Source organism: Myodes glareolus, chromosome 13 (genome assembly GCF_982192425.1).
Source record: "Myodes glareolus chromosome 13, mMyoGla1.1, whole genome shotgun sequence".
NCBI classification, from domain to species: Eukaryota; Metazoa; Chordata; class Mammalia; order Rodentia; family Cricetidae; genus Myodes; species Myodes glareolus.
The window spans coordinates 35,306,633-35,325,241 of NC_142038.1; positions in this window are offsets into that span (position 1 = coordinate 35,306,633).

The window sequence follows — 18,609 nt, forward strand, 5'->3', positions numbered from 1 at the left end:
ACCCTAGCTCTCAGTCATAGTTCCTGGTGTCATCATTTAAGGGTGGTGAGGAGAAAGTGCCAATGCGCTCGTAGGTCTTGCACCAAGCAGCAGGTGACTAGGATCTCCCTTGGTCAGTGGTTTTCGGTCTCTCTTCACTTCCTGGTTTCCCAAATGTCTGTGATAAGAAGCCAGAAAGGTTTGGGTAACCACGGAGGAAAGTTTTACAAAAGGAACAGCGTATATTAGCAAGGGTAAGTATGTCTGCTATATAGATACCACGCTGGACACTCACACCTCAAGTTGACTCTTATGGAGGGCCTGTACTGTACACAGGTGTCCCCCTGACTCCAGCCAGCTATCTAGCACAGCCAGAAGGGGATGCATGTGACTCAAAGGGATGAAGATGGCAGATAAAGCCAATGCTTTCCCAATACCCACCCTAGCTCGATCTGAGCCAAAATGAAGTTTTATAGGAAAACCATCTTCAATCAGTTATGTTCAAGCAATGGTAATTCCTTTACCACTGGGGTTGGCAATGTCGAGACCTAGAGATATCTTGTATTGTTACATATCACACAGGGGGTGTTGCTCATGGCTAGAGAGCAGAGATGCTGGCAAACATCTTTACAAATGCACTTCAAAATGAACAAAATTTTGATTTATCTGGTCTAAAACAACCAGAGTGCCAATGTCGAGCTTTGTGCTCTGTACTGTCTGTGAAGTGGGGTTTAAGCAAGAACGATTTGTTTCTAAAATACAGTGAGCCAACAGATTCTTTCTCAGCACAGAGCACGTACCTAAGGACTCCCATTACATACAAAGCAGCAGGCATAGAGGATCTGCATAGCTCATTCTTATTTTCACCTCTGTCATGAGGTCACCTTTGACATATGACTGCTAGTCCAGCCAGGCCCATTTCGGGGCCCATATTCTTTTTAACATCATCTGCCTTGAGCATATGAGCTCTTGATATTCATCTGAGGTGAGAGAAGGTGTGACTGAGAATAAAATCACTTTGTCACACACAGGTCAGTTAGACAAAACCCAGGGCAAGAAATAGAAGCCAGTTGTTCCCATGGCAACAGTAATGGGATTACTGGAGTGGGCAGCAGTGAAGGTAGGGGTTGTCTGATGTGTAAGTAACTTAGACTCTGAGATGTGAGACGAAAGCCAGAACAGAGGGATGATAAGATCATCTGGGTCCTTTAAGAACAACCACACCCAAGTGGGCCAGCATCTCCTCAAAGCATAGCATAGCGAGGACCCTCCATGGTGATGATGTTAGCTAGGTGAGTTTAGTCTTCATCAGATTCTGTCCTAGCATATGCTCTTTTTATTATTTCCTCCAGACCTTTAGTAACCCATTGCCCTGTCTTCTACAGCCTCTAACCTACCAGACTTCTCCTCCTCACCCAGTGCTCCTTTTCCTAACATCCTCCCATCAACACATGGGGAATTATTAATGTTTTGACTAGAGGAGTATAACTGATGTTCTCTGTTGTTATCAATAACGTATTGTCTTTCTCTAACACTAGATTTCACTAAAAGGGTGTGTTTTTTATAATTACAGAGTTACTATTTTAAGAAATATTAGCTGTTTTGCATTTTCTCCACCTTATTTAAGGGAAAAGACAACTAAAATCTAGAGAAAGAAAATTTTCCTCCCTGTTGAAAGCAGAACCCACAAAATGTGTTTTTTGTACTCTCTTTTGATATTATTTATTTTCTGGACTGGATTATCTATCTATATCTGCATACTCAGCCACCATTTACAAATTTTAAAATGAAAACTATAAGCACTCAATTCCAGTAGCAACTTCTATTACAAGCTCCTATATAGCATTCTCAAAAAACCATGAAATTATGGGCAAATATTCACATATAATTATTGCCCCATATCCTGCAGACCAGTAGCCCGCCCAATCCCCCTTGTGGCCACCACAGCTTCTATTGCTCAAGACCAGATGTGACAAACCCATGACACACTTGTGCTGTGGAAGGAACATTTGGTGACTCAGAGAGACACAAATTGTTCCGTGTACCTTTCATCCTCATTACCAGGTACCTGTGCCAGCAGCCAGTGGTGACAATTCTGATTTAGCACTAGACTGAATGGATATAATGAGAATCTTAAATTCAAACACCAAGAAAAAAAGAGAAACCATATTGAATTAATGTTTATAGTTTCTTAATCAAACATGCTGCCGCTTTTCTATGAACGCTCCAGGTAGTCTAAGAGGAAAGGGGGGCCACAGGCTCTTATTGTTTCCACTCTCTACGTTAGGCTGAGCCCAATCCGAGTTGTAGGCATGAAACGCAAATTGGCTCATTGTAGCTTCGCCATTTACAAGGACCGGTATTCAAACAAATCAGGGATACATTTCTCTTGGCTTTCAAAGAGGCCTTTAAATAGTGACTCTAGCCCTCCTAAGGTTTTGTCTGGGTTGCCTGTAAGAGGGCAATTTTCGCAAGTTTGCCTTGGCACCCATGGCATGAGCTTTTATTGAAAGTCACAGTTGTTTTATGGGCACCAGAGTTTGCCAAAGGATCTCAGCAGGGGCCTTCCAGCCAATTCCCTGAGAGCTGTGTGCACCCAAAACATGACTAGCAGGGTAAAGAGCATCCTGTCCCCTGGTGTGGGGTTCTCCTGCCACCCGTCACTCTATCACACATTCAGCTTAGGAGCACACATTGTGTATGTAAGCAGCATTTCTGAGGTCAAACATGTTTCAATATTGAAGGGTCTTACAATTTTTTTCTCTGTAAGTATGGCAGTGTCTCTGGGTCTCCCATCTAGTCAGGAAGGCAACAGTTGGTGTCATGCTACATTGGTAATGCTACAACGAGGTAGGTTTATTGACAACACATATTTTCCAGAGACAAAACAAAATGGAACCCAAGGTTGATTTTCAAAATGCCCTTGACTAGCCCGTAGGACTGATTACTAGGTGTGCTCTAAGTAAACCTGTAGATGCAATTGAAGGTCATCAGGTCATCTAAATGAACTTAAGTTGGCATTTAGAAGTGCATTAGTCAAAGATTAGGTTATGCATTTTCCCCTTGCTTTATTATTTTCACCCCATTTGCCATTATGTTTTATTACTTTATACGATTGGAAAACTTGTCACAATTTTACTTTATGAAACCCTTAAGACATGGTTTATTAATGGCTGAACTGTGAAACACTGCAATTCTCATTTAAAAAGTTAGTTCAAGCTCCCCTGAGGCAGTTATTTCATATTTTAAAGCAAGCTTCTTAGTAAACATTTGCCATAAATCCTTAGAACTAATGCATGGCAAAGGGGAAAAAATGTACACGAAAATAAATTTCATTAGCCATTCCGGTGGAGAAAAAAAATAGATCTCATACCAACTAGAACTACAAAGAAACCTGTTATTTTACAATCTTCACCTTCTGTTGAATTCTGCCAGTATCAATGTTTGTGCTTTGAATTCCCCCAGGTCAGACGGTGCTCTTAAACCTCAAGATTATAAAAACGAGGAACCGTCCCCAAACCACAAGGGTAAAGTCTCAACCTTCTCTTGAAAATATTGCTTCTGAAGCCAGGTTTCATTCCCTGGGCACCAAGAAAGTCACAGAGTCACAGCAGGCAAGAGTCAAGTGCAGGGAGCATGACGTGTGATACTACTCTGTCCATGGAAAAATACCACATCAGACTCTGGAAACAACTTGCCCAACAGCCTCTCCATCTTGTGTACTCATTCCTGTTTCCACTGAAGAGGCCAAGAAAGATTACTTTGCCATCTTCTCTTTCACCCTAGGATAGGCCTGTGTCCGGTATTTAACTCAAGTCCACAGGAAAACATAAATATTGTAGAACATTCAAACTTTACTGGGTCGGGGGACTACCTGTGAATTTTATTAAGATGCAAAATAGGAATAGCCAATTGGGGTCAGCCCTGGAATATTGTATTTTGATAAAGTTGACAGGTGGTCGTGGATTCTGAGGTCTGGGAGATCACAGCTTGAGTAATAAAGTATTAAGGCTCCCGGCAAGCATGCTCCTTCTCAAGTTGTACAGAAGCAGAAAGGAGAAAACTGCTTCCATCCTTCCCTCCAGCTTCTTGCTTTTCACTAGGATTGAAGAAGGAATGTGAGCACGGGACTGTGTCAGCGTGTTAGACATGGTGGCAGAGGGAGCGATGAAAACATCAGAGAGCAGAAGGTATCTGGGTCTTTGATGATGCCATCACGTCACTCAAGTCAAAACGGACCTCCGATTTCTAGACTTCGTTTTTAATGGAATCGCTTTATTCTAATTCTTGTTTGACTAAAATATTTAATGTTATTATTGTTTAAATGGTCAGTTGTCACATTACCAACAGTTCTGTTCTATTACAAGAACTAAGCAGAGCCAATTAAAACTAAGCTTGTAAATGGTCAACCAGATAGCAAACGTTACGGACGTCTCCCAAAGGGTCAAAGAAATGGCAAGTCTGTGTCTGTGGACTTCACAGGATCAGAAAACACTCAGGTGTGCTTCTAAAAAAATGTCTTAAGTGCATAACTATCTGCTATTTAATATTAGCACAAAAATGCAGAAAAGAAGATTGATTTTGTAGAGTTTTTACTATTTTCTTATTCTTATTAAGCTATTCTGAGATATAAAAGAGCAAGTGATTTCCCATAGAGGAATGTATAAAATTAGCCAGTGAAATTTACTGACACCCAAAGGTGTCTTTTGATATTTTCTATTGAAGACATGGGTTACAGAATTGCAAATTCTGTGATACAAGTAAGCTAATATGCATTTTAAGTATAACACTTGTTTATTCAAATCCCAAACAAATACTAGGGAATACAACTTTAACAACAACACATTTAAAATAATTTTCACATTATCCTGAATGCATCTTACTCACAAAGAATGAATATATACCTCTGTCTAAATTGTTGGTATTTTAGTTTACCATCTCAATTTTTTCACTTCATGAATTAGGTAATGGCTTCATTTTCTGAAAAATCAACTAACAGTAGCTCCAGTTAGAAATATAACTAAACTCAGTTAGTAGTCTGAGGGTAAGCAGTTCAGGAACGAGATGTAGCTGTATAGTACTAGATACCTGAATTTTATACTTTGCACCTTATTTCTCCACAATCATGTGGTTTCCTCCTCAGTGTTATAAATACTCAAGTTCCCACTATTATGTTATGAGCATCTATAGAGAAAAAATGAGGATAGAAAATGAAGAATGCATTGAGGACACATGAGTCCATCAAATTCACTAGTCAGGCTGCTGCTAGGAGGTTACACAACCAGGAATTTAAATAAAATAATTATTTTTCAGCAACAACTGCAGGTGTGTAATTACCCCGGGATATAAGTCCTCCTCTTTCTATTGATGGTAATTCCCCAATAGAATGTACTTTTATAAAGAAATTCCATACCACATTATAGTTCTTTTCCCTTAATTTAACTCATTCTGGCTCTGATTTATTTAGTTCAGTACCTTCTCACATTCTGGTCCACAGGATTCCGATTGATCAAATGTCACTAATAATAAATCTAGTAATAATAATAAAGCCTCAAGAACTTTTTCTAGTATTTTGTCGAGAAGTACCCAGCAAGTGCCTGACTAATGATCACTCTGAGAGATGCATCTAGTGAAATGTTATTCTGAGACCATTCGTTTTCTGTGTGCAAGAAGCTTAAAGAGACATTTTGTAGGTAAATGATCTGACGGGAAGAAGGAGCCTTCTGGCCATGTGGGTTTATTGTGCACGCTGAGGATCAAGACAAAGTACAGATTATTGATCATAGGCCCATTTCTGTCAGTCACTCTGATCTAGACACCATGATCTCATATTTGAACTCAGCAGAGAGCGGGAGTAGAATAAACATAAAATGAATTAAAACAAATCAAAAGAGTCTGGAATTACACAGCACTGCTATATCTGTGCTAAATTCTTCCGTGGTGATATAAACAGATATTCTTACTAAAGGTGACAGTATAACTTTGGGTCCTTGGTGTATGAGATTGCTATTTTGCCTCAGGAATAGCAAGGATGATGGAGTGGACAACTCTGGGCTATCTTACTGAAAGAGCATCTGCTTTGTTTATTATCATGGCCGTAGTGACTTGTAGGGGAAAAAGTAGATTTGTCTTCAAAAGACAGCGAGAGTTTCCCGGGAACTCTCAGGACTCCTTTGGCAGAAGTTGAAAGTTTCTGGCTTAACTACAAAGCAGAAGGAGTGCATCCAGATGAAGGCTTATTTGCTGTCGTCCATTTTCCTTTGGCTGAGACTACCAGAGGACTTTATTTTTATTGAGTCAGTAGTTCAGATGACCCTGCGTTTCCCTGTGGCTGCTGAATGGGTCTGGGTCAAAGTGAGTCCATCTCATTGCATTCTCTGATGCCTCCCTCCTGCTTCCCTTCTCTTGTTCAAAACAAGCCACAAGTTAAGGAAGGTGTAGAGCGAGAGTGAGTATGACTTCTCAGTGGAAGGAGAAGCAGCTTATTTCTTGAGAGACAGCAGCGACTACAAAACTTAATTAGCCAGCTTTAAATGTCATGTGATCAGCCTGCAAACACTGGTTAACATGATTTCTAGAATCAAATAGAAATTAAATTTTCCACCTCATTTAGTGCTGGCAACTACATTGATTACTGCCTTTCCTATCTAGGGCAGTTTTTCATGGCCTCCTCAGGTATTGAATGGGCCTTTTAATACATGGCTAATAGCCAAGAGCATAGGGAAAAACATGACCATGTTGGCTTATACAACAGAAAGGCAAAACATTCAATATTCTGCAAAAATATTTTTTCAAAGATATTTTCCATTTTCCTCTAGATTGACTATTGTCAGGAAATCGCTTGACTATATACTTTAAGCTACTTACCAGCTTTTTTTATAACTATAAATTCTATAAGAATATATATTTAATTTTTTAACTGTTCTGCTTTCTTTTTTGTTCTTTCTTATATGCTTTTAACGATAAGAAATTTTCAGATAATATTTTAAGACTATTCTTTCTCTCTGTTTCTCAAAAAATTGAAAATAAAAATCAAAACAAACAAATAAGACAAAAATACCACAAATGAACTTTTTCCAAATTTTGTAAGCAATACCACCTTTCTGCCACATACTTCTGCTTCCCAGCTCTTCATACACCTGGCAGCCTTGCCTTAAGTCTTTGTTTTCCAAGTAGAAAACTTAGTAGGAACCATTTCCATTTCAGACTGTGCCATCCAAGCAACGCCAGTGAAATCTATTCCTTAGCGACACTGCTTATGAATGACTGTAAAAAAATAATATGTATAATGATTATGAATGAGGAATTTTGTCTATTACCCTTCTCTCTAGTGAATTCACAGACTGCCAAAGGCTTTCTATACCCTAAGCCAAAGGAGGAACAATCAGAATTTTAGACTTAAAAGAATTCTGGGAGATCTCTTTGCACAGATCTCTTGAGTGTTTTCCTAAAATCATTGCATATGATCTAAAAAGTAATTAAAATATAAATACCCTCTTTTCAAATTCTTGACTATTAAAATAGACAAAATTGTATTATCTAATATTGGAAATAAGTAGTCGAACCAGTCACTAATGTATTGCTGTGTATTAAAGTGAACTGACTTTTGTTGGAAGGAAGCTTAATATAATTCAATTATCCATCAGCCAACCAAAGACTACTAATGAATTATGGTTACTGATGAATGTTAAGTTACATGATCTCCTCTCCAGCTCAGTCTTCCTTTAATTCCTTATATATGGATATGCTTCTGGGTTGTGTGTTATTTTCCTCCCAGAACCACCTTTCTCTGCCATGCCTTATGGTTTTTCTAATTCTTCCTTTGTTGGGCATTAATCAGATGTTAAATCCAGGGCTTTAAGAGTAGGAGGTTTCATCCCTTTGTGTTCTTTAATTTCCCCCCAAATATTGTTTGTTCTGCAAAAGTGGTTGTCAAGACAGAGACAGTGTCTCTTTTGGTGCTGTAGTCTAAGTGTCTATATCCTCACCAAATGCAGCAGTGGGTGCCCTTTGGGACTACTACTTACACAATATAGCCAGTGCCATTATGAATAGGCCTAGGGCTGGAGAGACAGCCCAGCAATTGAGAGCACTTCCTGCTCTTCTCAAGCACATGAGTTTGGGTCCTACTACCCATGTCAAGGAACTAAAACTGCTTGTAACTTCAGTTCCACGGGCTGTGACATCCTTTTCCTGCCTCTGTGGGCACCTGAACACAAAAGCAGCTACTACACATACCTACATAAACATACATTTTTTTTAAAAAAAAAATAAGCTTCTTTGAGTTGATTTCTGCTTTCCACCATATGAAGATGCAGAAAGACAGCATGTTAGAAGGGTCTTACCAGAGCCAAATCATGCTGAGAATGGGAGATAGAAACTTCTCAGGCAGTTTAGAGACAGGGACCTTGATTTTTGTCCTTAGCTAGAGGCCAGAAATATCCAGAACTCTGTCCTGGGCAGAGGCAAGAAATGCCAGAAGTGGGTTCTGGCTCTTGCTTTGGCTTCTTATCTTTCTTTTATACCACCTGGCTGGTCACAGATGCCTGCAAAGTTACATGGGAAAATGCAACCAAAAGCGAGAGACTCCTAGACACCTTGTGGGTAGGCTGTCCGCACAGCCCATGGCAGGACCAGCCCAACGCCTGTATCTCAGCCCATAAATGTCTCAGATGGGGACCCATATGTGGGACCACTTACTTTATCTATAAGGATCGAACAGTTTCAGGCATACCAGCGTTCCACTTGTTCACATTGTCTTACACTCTCATCGAAAAGACCTATAAACTCCTTTCTAAGCCTCCCTTTCCCTCATAGTCCATGAAAATGCTTCCTTAAATTTGTGAAATGAGAGCCTGGAGCTACCGACTCAGTGGAAGATTGGTGTAAGTGAGATTCCAGAGCCTAATTCTGTAACGAAGTCCACCTGAGATGATGCAGCTCCTACCTTGCTCCATGTAGCAGTTACTTTCCCCTTGCTGTGATAAAACGGCACGACCAAGGCAGTTTAGAGGAGCAAGTTTCCATGGGCTGTGGTTCCAGAGGGATGAGAATGGGCTTGTGGTTTCCAGGAGATGAGAGTCTGTCGTGGCAGGGAGGCATGGGCAGCAAGCAGCCGGGCATGGCAGCTGGAGCAGGACACCTAGACAGAGCCCATGTCTTTTGCCATAAGCCCAAAGCAGAGAGAGCAATGGAGATGGCACAACACTTAGAAACCTCAAGGCCTTTCCCTAGTGAAGAATTTCCTACAATAAGGTCACACCCCTTAGACCACTCCAAACAGCATCACCAACTGGGCACCACATGTTCAAGTATGTGAGCCTATGAGGGACATTCTCATTCAAGCAGCCATATCTGTTCTTTCCTGTTTCAGATTTGTTGTCTACCTGGGGAAAATGGTAGCTACAAGAAAGGAGAGTTGTGTAAACTCTGACACAATGTGTGAAAAATCTAACAAAAAGTTGATTCTAAAGAAAAACCCTAAAATGTATGGATATCATTACTATAACAATATAAAAATTTACCCATGAAAACAAAGTATGATTTCATTAAGGTCACAGATGGTTAATTTTCTTTGTATTTTTATTCATATGGTTGTGCTACTTTCAAAATCTAGAAAAATAATAAAGGTAACTGTGACTTCATGAGCTCACTCCTAAGCATTAAGGATGACCAAATCAAAGCTTGCCAAGTGTTGTGCCATCGAGTTAGCAAGATAGAGCTGCTGCAGACAGAAGCCAGTATACACTGAGACTCCACTTAGGAGGAAGGACTGAAATGAAGGGAACAGCCAGTCCAATACGGAAGGTTTCTTTTGCAGAACTCTTTTTGCCCAATAGAATTCAGACAACAGCTTTGTCCCGCAAGTGGAGGAAGACATGTATGCAAGCTGAAGAGCTGAGCCCGGCAAGGAATGCATGTGCATATCAACATGTGAATACAAGAGATCCATTTTCGTGTACAATCCTGGAAGGACTGGAGCCAAACACAGAAGAAACGTAAATGGAAAACAAGCAAACAGTTATACAGAGGCGTGTTTGAGAGAGGAAATATTGTGTCAGGCCTTGGCTCAAAGAAAACAGTCTTTTGGTCAAGGGAAGTGTTCACAGGCTCTATTAAATGCATTCACCACAAACAATAAAGCCCAGCTGTGGAAGATTAACATTTGTAATAAACGTTTGAAAGGAAGGAATGTAGAAGGTAAATATACATTGTGAAACAAAGTCCATGCTCTTAGGATAAGAACACTTCTTCTGGAAGAATGGAAGCATGGGGGAACTTGCTCTCTGTACCCCAGGGGACAGTGAGAAGCAGGAGACCCTAATAACATAGGCGCATTCTGCTTGAGAGAAAAGCCTCCCATCAACAGATAAAGTGCCAATTTCTGCTGAATACTGAAGAAAGCATATATATACCTACAGTGGAGTGCCCTGACATTAGTCATAGAAGCTATTTTAAAAGCATGATTTAGATAAACTAAGTTGTTGGATTACTTTACAAATTTGTCAGTTGCCTCAACGTAGAGCTGAGATTTGCTAATTTACAGTTGATACTGGCATTTAATGAATGCATAAGCATATGTTTAAAGAAATATGGTTGAGAAATATGAGACTGGCAGGCTCAGTTTATGTGGTAAGACTCATGTATGTGAACACACAGTCATAAACAAGTAGGAATTCTTTTAGATGCCGCAGAAAGAAATCCGTATCTTTGATAAACACATATTAATAGGTCTGTTCAATTGAGAATGGGTTACCTTCCAGTCAACACCATTTCTGAAAAAGCTATGCTATCCAGTATAAAAAGCTATTGCAATATAAATGTAAAATAATTAAAATTCAATACGGTGCTTCATTTCAAATGCACGCACATGTTTAGTGGCTCTGATATTGTTCAGTATTTTAGAGACCATTTCTATTTTCATGCAAACTCTATTGGAGAGAACGGCCATGGGACAAATTTGGGAGATAGAAACACAATGGGTATTTTTGGTGTCAGGAGCAGCAAGACTTTTAAGAACACAGAGCTACAACATGAAGAGAAGCTGGAGTGGGGCTGGTTTGGTCGGAGAATGTTGAGGATGTTTTCAAACACAAACATCTCATAGGCAAGGGAACTGTTTCACTCTCCCCATGCTGTCTGCGACCTTGTTCACCACACACAGCCTTGGTCTTGGCCATCTAGGGTGGCATAAGTCAGTGTCACACTCAGTCGGCAGAAGGGAGAGTGGAGACTGGAATTTCAACAGAAGGTAGCTGGAACAGAATCTGAGGGCCATTCCACCAGCCCCATCAAGCCACTGTATCCACAAAGACAATTACCATAGAGGAGTTTGAGGCAATTTATATAAAGCAATCAAAGGAGCCTTCAATTAATCCTAACATTCTTTCAGTCTTCTACATGACACAGATTTCATATATATATATATATATATATATATATATATATATATATGCAAAACTAATCAAAAGCCAACCAAGTTGTAATTGCATTATTCTGATTACCTAAGAGACAAATATTTCCTCAGTCAAGAAGAATAAAGAGAGGACCCAGCTAAACTCTCTTGCATTCATCCGTCTCAGAAAAGGCTGCAATTTATGAGACCAAGTAATAGTTTTTATTAGGTGGGAATTTCTTGATTGCCACAGAGAGATACATTGTGAAATGTCCCTCAGTAACATTTGGTCACTGCCAATTCTTTGCTGCCACTTCAGTCATGTAAGGACGAAAAGGGACCATCAGAATGTCTCAACATTTTGAATTAGACATTCCACTGAGGACAGGATAAAAGTATATGTGTCTAACTTGTTGATACCGGAAAGATCACTAAGCTGCTGGGTGGGGACAGGAATGACCTGCCTGTTCTTTATTTTTTTAAAAGACCAATAACATTTGCTATATTAAACAGGAATGTGATGTTTATTTGTGGATAAAAAAAATGGTTTTGGTCAACCTCGCAAATAATAAAAGTTTCCGACGTTAATGGAATACCAAAATAAAGATGGCATTTCCTCAGTGGAGTGTAATGATTTCTTCAGAACAGATTCGCCGTGAAAACTGAGCACTTCCTTCCCCTGCAGTAACATCTGTGAACAAGTTTGCCACTTGGAAAAATGAAGAGCTTATTACTAGGGCCAGGTATGGGTAGGCACAGGTGCCTCACCAACTCCACAAACACATCCTGCTTCCAACAAGTGGGGCATTTCTAACTGACCCCTTGAGACTTCCAGTCACACTGTGTATTTGGCCTGGGAGAAGAGATTCATTGGCAGAGGAGCCAGCAGCAGCATCCACAGGGACTGACTTTACTGGCAGAATGCATTCCCTGAACATATTGACTCTCTAAACACGAAGCGTTGGCCCACCGTTTATTAAAAGCAATTGTGTGTCTCTTCTGTCTAGCCAAACATTTGGTCTGTTACACAACCCTCCAGGACCAAGCTTCAGGCCTGCTGCTTTTAAAGCTGTTCCCTACTAGCCCACAGTGATCCTTTTCTGGAATGTTCACTGGCCATTTAGTTATGCACCACCTTGTGAGAAGTACGCTTGTCATTCGCAATGAGAACTTATTTAAGCGTCTGCTATCATTTACCTATAACTTCTTTATACTTTTGAGGGGAAGAGCCGCTATTTACTAAACAGTTAATTTTCAAACCAGATTTGGAGCTTACTGAAAGGTTTATCATTTTAAGCAGGAGCATGGGTGGGGGGAAGGTAGGAACAGGACATCTGTACCTACTTAAGGAGGGTGTGTTGGGTTTCACAAGAAAGTGCTTTTTAAGTGTTTTAACAATAACTGTATGCACATGATTTAGGTGGCTTCACAGTCCCATTATTCAAAGGATTTAAAAGATTAAGTATAAAAAAAATGCCTGTGTGCGATTATCTTACCTAAGGAAATTTCTTCAGCAAGCAAGACTAGAGGATGGTTTTATGAAGTGCATCGTATAGATTTGCAGACTGATACGGCAAAACCATAGGTCGTAAAAAGGTCATTGCAAAGTCAAGGCATCCATTTTGACCATCTCTTTCTTCAGCGGACTGTGAGGCTCTCCCAGAAAAACAACTATAGCCCTTTGCAAGAATTTTAGTCCCAGCCAGTTAGACTCAGGCAGGCAGGGAGTCAGGGTGGGGTGAGGGGTGAATGGTCTTTTCTTTCCCTGTCTCCATAAGTTTCCATGACTTTTTGTTGCTGTTGTTTTGTTGGTTTTTTTGGGGGGGGTACTCATTTTGTCTCTCTGAGACTTCAATCCATTAAGAACTGATGATGATTGAAGTTTCCTTTGCTGAAAACCAGACTGAAAGGGGGCTTACATCCTGCCTTTCCAGGGATGAAAGTTACAACTTGCTTGATCTCAGGGACAGAGGAGAAAGTCTAGGTTTGGAAATGGAAGAATCACTGTTTAAGAGGCATCCCTACTTCATGCATGACATCATTAAAAGAAAAAGCATAGCGTGGACTGTGATACATAGTCCTAAGATAAGAACCTTAGAACAGTGTGACAGTTCTTTAAACATGAGATACCTGGTAATCATGGAGCTAGCAAATCATTAAAACTTGAGGAAGAATATGACATTGACCTAATTTTGGTATGCAGATTTTAGACAGCTAGGGAGACATTGCCCAAATCCTCAAGTGCATTACTCTGCATTTAATTTTAATGCTGGCTCAGTTTCCTCCTTGTGATGTTGTCAAGCGTCAGTCATGATCCATCCAATCTTATACACTGACTGGAGGACCAATTTATTTCTTGCTTTCTTCATAGTTTGCATGAAACAGGCTTTCTTATACTCTTTATTATTGTTAAACTTTTAAAAACTGTGTATAAAGTACTGTGAAGACTGCTGAGGAAGACGTCAATGGTGTTACCCAGCTGTGAACTCTGGGAGGTACAACAACAACTCACCAGGCAAAATGTGCCGACCATTGCAACTATTATGGGGTCTCCAACTGCTTCTAATGGAATTGGAGGTGTGCTTCGAGGGAGGGATTTCCAGCCTGGTACTGTGAACATGGTTAAAAATTCAAGGTTAGGGAGGCCATAGGCCTTAGGGGGAACTTACTACTGTTGTTTAGTTAAATTGATATTGCATCAAATTGCCTTCTAAACACCTACGTTTACATCTACAGACAAATGCTATTCTCTTGGCCTCAATGAGAAACTTTCTTTTCTGTAAGTTGGGGGGGGGCAGAATGCAGAGGCTGTTGGCTGTTGAAGGTGCTGAGAAAAGGGGTCATTTGAGTGCTCAGTTCTAAAGAAGACAATTACACTACTTCCTTGAAGGCTCAGCGAGTATTGCAGTAGTGAGAAGGATTTTAAGATGTGAAAGGGGAGGGGATAAGGGCTGTACAACGTTATCTTTTCTGCTCACTGCAAACCTTGTAATCATGAACTCACAGCAGCTCTGACTGAGTGTCCTGGGGCCGAACGAGACTGAACATTAAAACAGCCAATCAAGACTGGGATCTGAGCTCTCAGTGCTGAACTATTATCTACCAAAGATTTTGAATAAGGGGGAGGGAGGAGTCATTATCTTGAGTTAGGTACCCACTGACAAAACCACCAGGCTCCCCTAGAAAACTCATAACCACGATACTCAGAGAACCCTGACTGAACTCCGTTACAAAACAAAACAAGACATCAACATGGGAAAGAAACTTGTAGGGAAGAGAGCAATAGCATGGATTCAAGAGAAATAAGACAGGGTGGGGGATGAGAGAAATCTAAATGCATTATACATGTATAGACACACACACACACATAACGTGTGTGAGAAATTACCAAAGGGTACACTTACAATAAAAATAAACATAACTCCTAGCTCCTTAGAAGATACATTTGGTAGTTAGGTACCACTTGAGTATAATTCTAGTAGTGTGAAAGAGAAGAGAATAAGTAAGAATTTTGTCTTTTTAATTTGAGGGATTAGTTGATGTGGGAGATGTGCAGGCAGAATTTATCCAGGCATTAGAAATTTCGGGGAAATGACACGCCATCGGAAGGAAGTCTTATTAGTTAAGAACCAATGAAGTTCTTCATCACATACTAGCCACCTTTTATGTTATCCTGCTAAAAATCAAATCCTATCCCCATCACTGTTTGGAGGCTGGTATTTTATAATAGTGATGAGATTCTGGTCATTAGACACTGTATCTGGGCTTCCCCAGTAAATTGAATTTTATATGTTTCTATATTAAATACATTAGCTAAACTGTGTTCAATATTTCATAAATCAGTGACTGTTGAACTCTATATTTGCAAACAAACTCTTTTTCAAATAACACCCTGCAGAGATGACCAGGAAGCCTGGAAGAGGTGAACATAACCGGTACATAAATACCTAAAAGCTAAGTCTGGAACTTTGGAATTATTTTGCTTGTCCAGTAGGCAGAAAGTTGTAAAAATTAATTGCTCTCAGTTGGAAACAGTGACTTCTCATGCCTATAATCTCAGCCCTTGGGAGCAGTAGCAGAACTATCAAGAGGTCAAGGTCATCTTTGAACACAAAGTGAATTTGAAGGCAGACTAAGCTACGTGACACAGTGTCTGCAAAATCCTCTCCCCACAATCCAGCCCAGTGTAGAGAATGCACGCCAGCAAACCCAGCACGTGGGAGTCAGAGTCAGGAGGGCTGCTACAAGTTTGAGGCCAGCCTGGTCTACACTAGTTCAAGTTATCCTGGTCTATAGTGTGAGGCTGCCTCAAAAACAAGTAAATAATATTAATTAACTGTTCTCAATATTAATATGTCTTCAGTATCTACGCAGCAGAGGGATTTTTCTTTCCTTCCATCTTTGGAGGTAGGAAGTGTGGGTGGGTATCTTAGAAAGTAACTTATTTGTGTGTGTGTGAGACCACCACCACAGTGAAGACTGCAAACATGCCCATCATCTCCATGAGCTTCTTTGGGCTTTGCTGTCCTTCCCCTTCAATCTGAACCCATCAACCTGGGTCAGCCTTGAAAACCCCTCACACTCTAGTTCATTTTGCTAGAATTTTGCATAATTAGAGTCACACAGTATTTATTCTTTTTGTTGCAATTTTTCACTTGGAAAAAATAGTTCTACTTCATCCACATTGTTGTGTTTCCAGATGGCCACTTCCCTGCCGAGTGGTGCGTTGCTATGGTGGTTACTATGCTCCCATATTGATGGGCACTTAGGTTGTTTACAGCTTCTGGTTGTTACTAATAAAGCTGATCTGGGTATTTGCATCTTAGTCTTCAAGGGGATGTAGCTGTCATCTGTGACTGTCTAGGAAGGATGGTTGGACCATCTGGCAGGTGCCTGCTTATCTTTGTGAGAAATCACCAGAGTGCTTCTCAAAGCAATCGTACTATTTTATATTGTCGACAGCAGTCCTTGAGAGTTAGGAATCCTCTCTGCCTTTCTCAGAGACTGATATGAGCGAGCCTGGAGCTCTGGTTATTCCAGTAGATGTGTTGCGGTTTTTCACTGCGATTTGACTAACGATGACTAATTTTAAACGTCAGCTCAGTTGCACATCTGTTACTCTTAATAGATCCTCGGTGAGCAGATGGCGGACATCTTTCTCCCACTTTAGTGGATTGCACACTGTTGAATTCTGAGTGTCTTTTTAAAGTTTCAGTAAAGCCACTGTGGTGTATATAACTTTCAAGGGCTTTTAAAAACCATTTTTGGTTTGTCTTCATTCTCTCCAAAATGTCCTTTAAAACTGAACATTTTTGCCAGGCAGTGCTAGTGCAGGCCTTTAATCCCAGCACTCAGGAGGGATAGGCAGGTAGATCTCTATGAGTTCAAGGCCAGTCTGGTCTACAGAGCTAGTTCTAGGATAGCCAAGGCTACACAAAGAAACCCTGTCTTGAAAAACCAAGAAAAAAAACAAATAAAATAAAATAAAACAAAACACCTGGACATTTTAAATTTTGACGGACTGCATTGTATCAATGTTTATGTGAGTTTTGCTGGTTTTGTTTTCTGAGATCTTTTCCTAAAATCAAAAAGATTGAATCCTGTTTTTTCTGGGCATTTTTTAGTTCTAGGTTTTAAATTTGAATTAATTTTTGTATATCATATTCAAAGACAGGATCAAAATTTACTTGTTTGTCTTTGGCTATCTATTTGTTCTAGCACCACTGGTTGAATAAATTATCCTTTCTTCATTGAATCGCCTTGAATCTTGTGGAAAATCAGCTAGATATATAGATGTGGATCTATTTCTATTCTCTATTTAATGTGTCTATCTTTAAATCAATATTGTTTCCTTTGTTTCTCTATCTCAAAATTGTAGCTGTGTTGTCTTTAACTTCTCACTTGTGTTATAGAATTGGCTTATCCATGTTTACAAAAGAGCCATTTGGCACTTTAGATTATAAGGTATGGAATCTATAGATAAAACAAAGACTGATAGTTGTTGTTAGGGAGTGGAGAGAAAGGAGATACGGAGAAAGAGAGAGACAGAGATTGACTCATTATGTAGCACAGGCTGGACTATATTTTGTTACGCAGCTGAAGCTGACTTCTAATTCAAGGTCATTCTGTCTCAGCCTTGCAAGTGCTAGGGTTAAAGGTGAGAGTTATCTGTTTGTTAATATATAAATGTCTTCTGATTCTGAGCAGACTCTTCCTCCCCTCTTACTTTTTCCCTCTTTACTTTCCTTTACCAGGGCTTTGTGGCTTTCATCGTATAGATCTTTGTAGCTGCTGTAAATCTGTCCCTAAATATTTCTTACTTATCAGATATCTTGCAAGTTGCATTGACTTTACTTGGTCATTGCTAGTGTATAGAAGCATAGTTGGATTATTATAATAACTCCATATCCCGCAATATTGCTAAACACACCTACTAATTCCATTTTTGGTAGATTCCACCATATGTCTTACAAAGATGGTTATTTTGTCTATGATAAAGATGACTTTACTCCCTTCTAGATGCCTTATTATTTTTATCTTATTAAATGATCAGACTCTCAAGTCTAGCACTGAATAAATGTGAGTAAAGAAACATTTGCCTCTTACTCTTATCTTCAGGAGAACAGTCAGTATTTGACCCTGAGCTACATGCCCTTTGTAGGTTTTTAATATGAATGGATTTTGGATTTTGTGAGTATCTTTCCCGACACTATTGAGTTGACATATACCAGCTGTTACATAAATAGTCATTCCCCTTTTAAAGAATTGAATATTTTTATGATTCTATTTAAAGTTTCCACTTGTTTATTTTAGTTGCTTTAGAGGTTCGGGGAAGGTTTATGGAACAGTGATGTTAGATCATTTCTTTTTTTCTTGAAAATAGATTCTTTTCTTGTACAATATATTCTGTTTACAGTTTCCTTCCTGTTACTCCTTTCTGTTCTTTCCCACCTCCCCTCCAGATTCACTCCCTTGCTGTCTGTCTCTTATTAGAAAAGAACAGACTTCTAAGAGATAGCAAGCAAGCATGCCAAAATAAAACATATTAAGATAAAGCAAAAATTCGTAAAAAGATTGGGACAGGCAATCCACAGGAGGAAGAGTCCCAGAGGATGTCAAGAGAATCAGAGACCTGCTCACTCACACACTCAGGAGTCCCATAAAAATACCAAACTGAGAGCTATAAAATGTATGGAGAGGACCTGGTGCAGACCTGTGTCAGCCCTGGGTTTGCT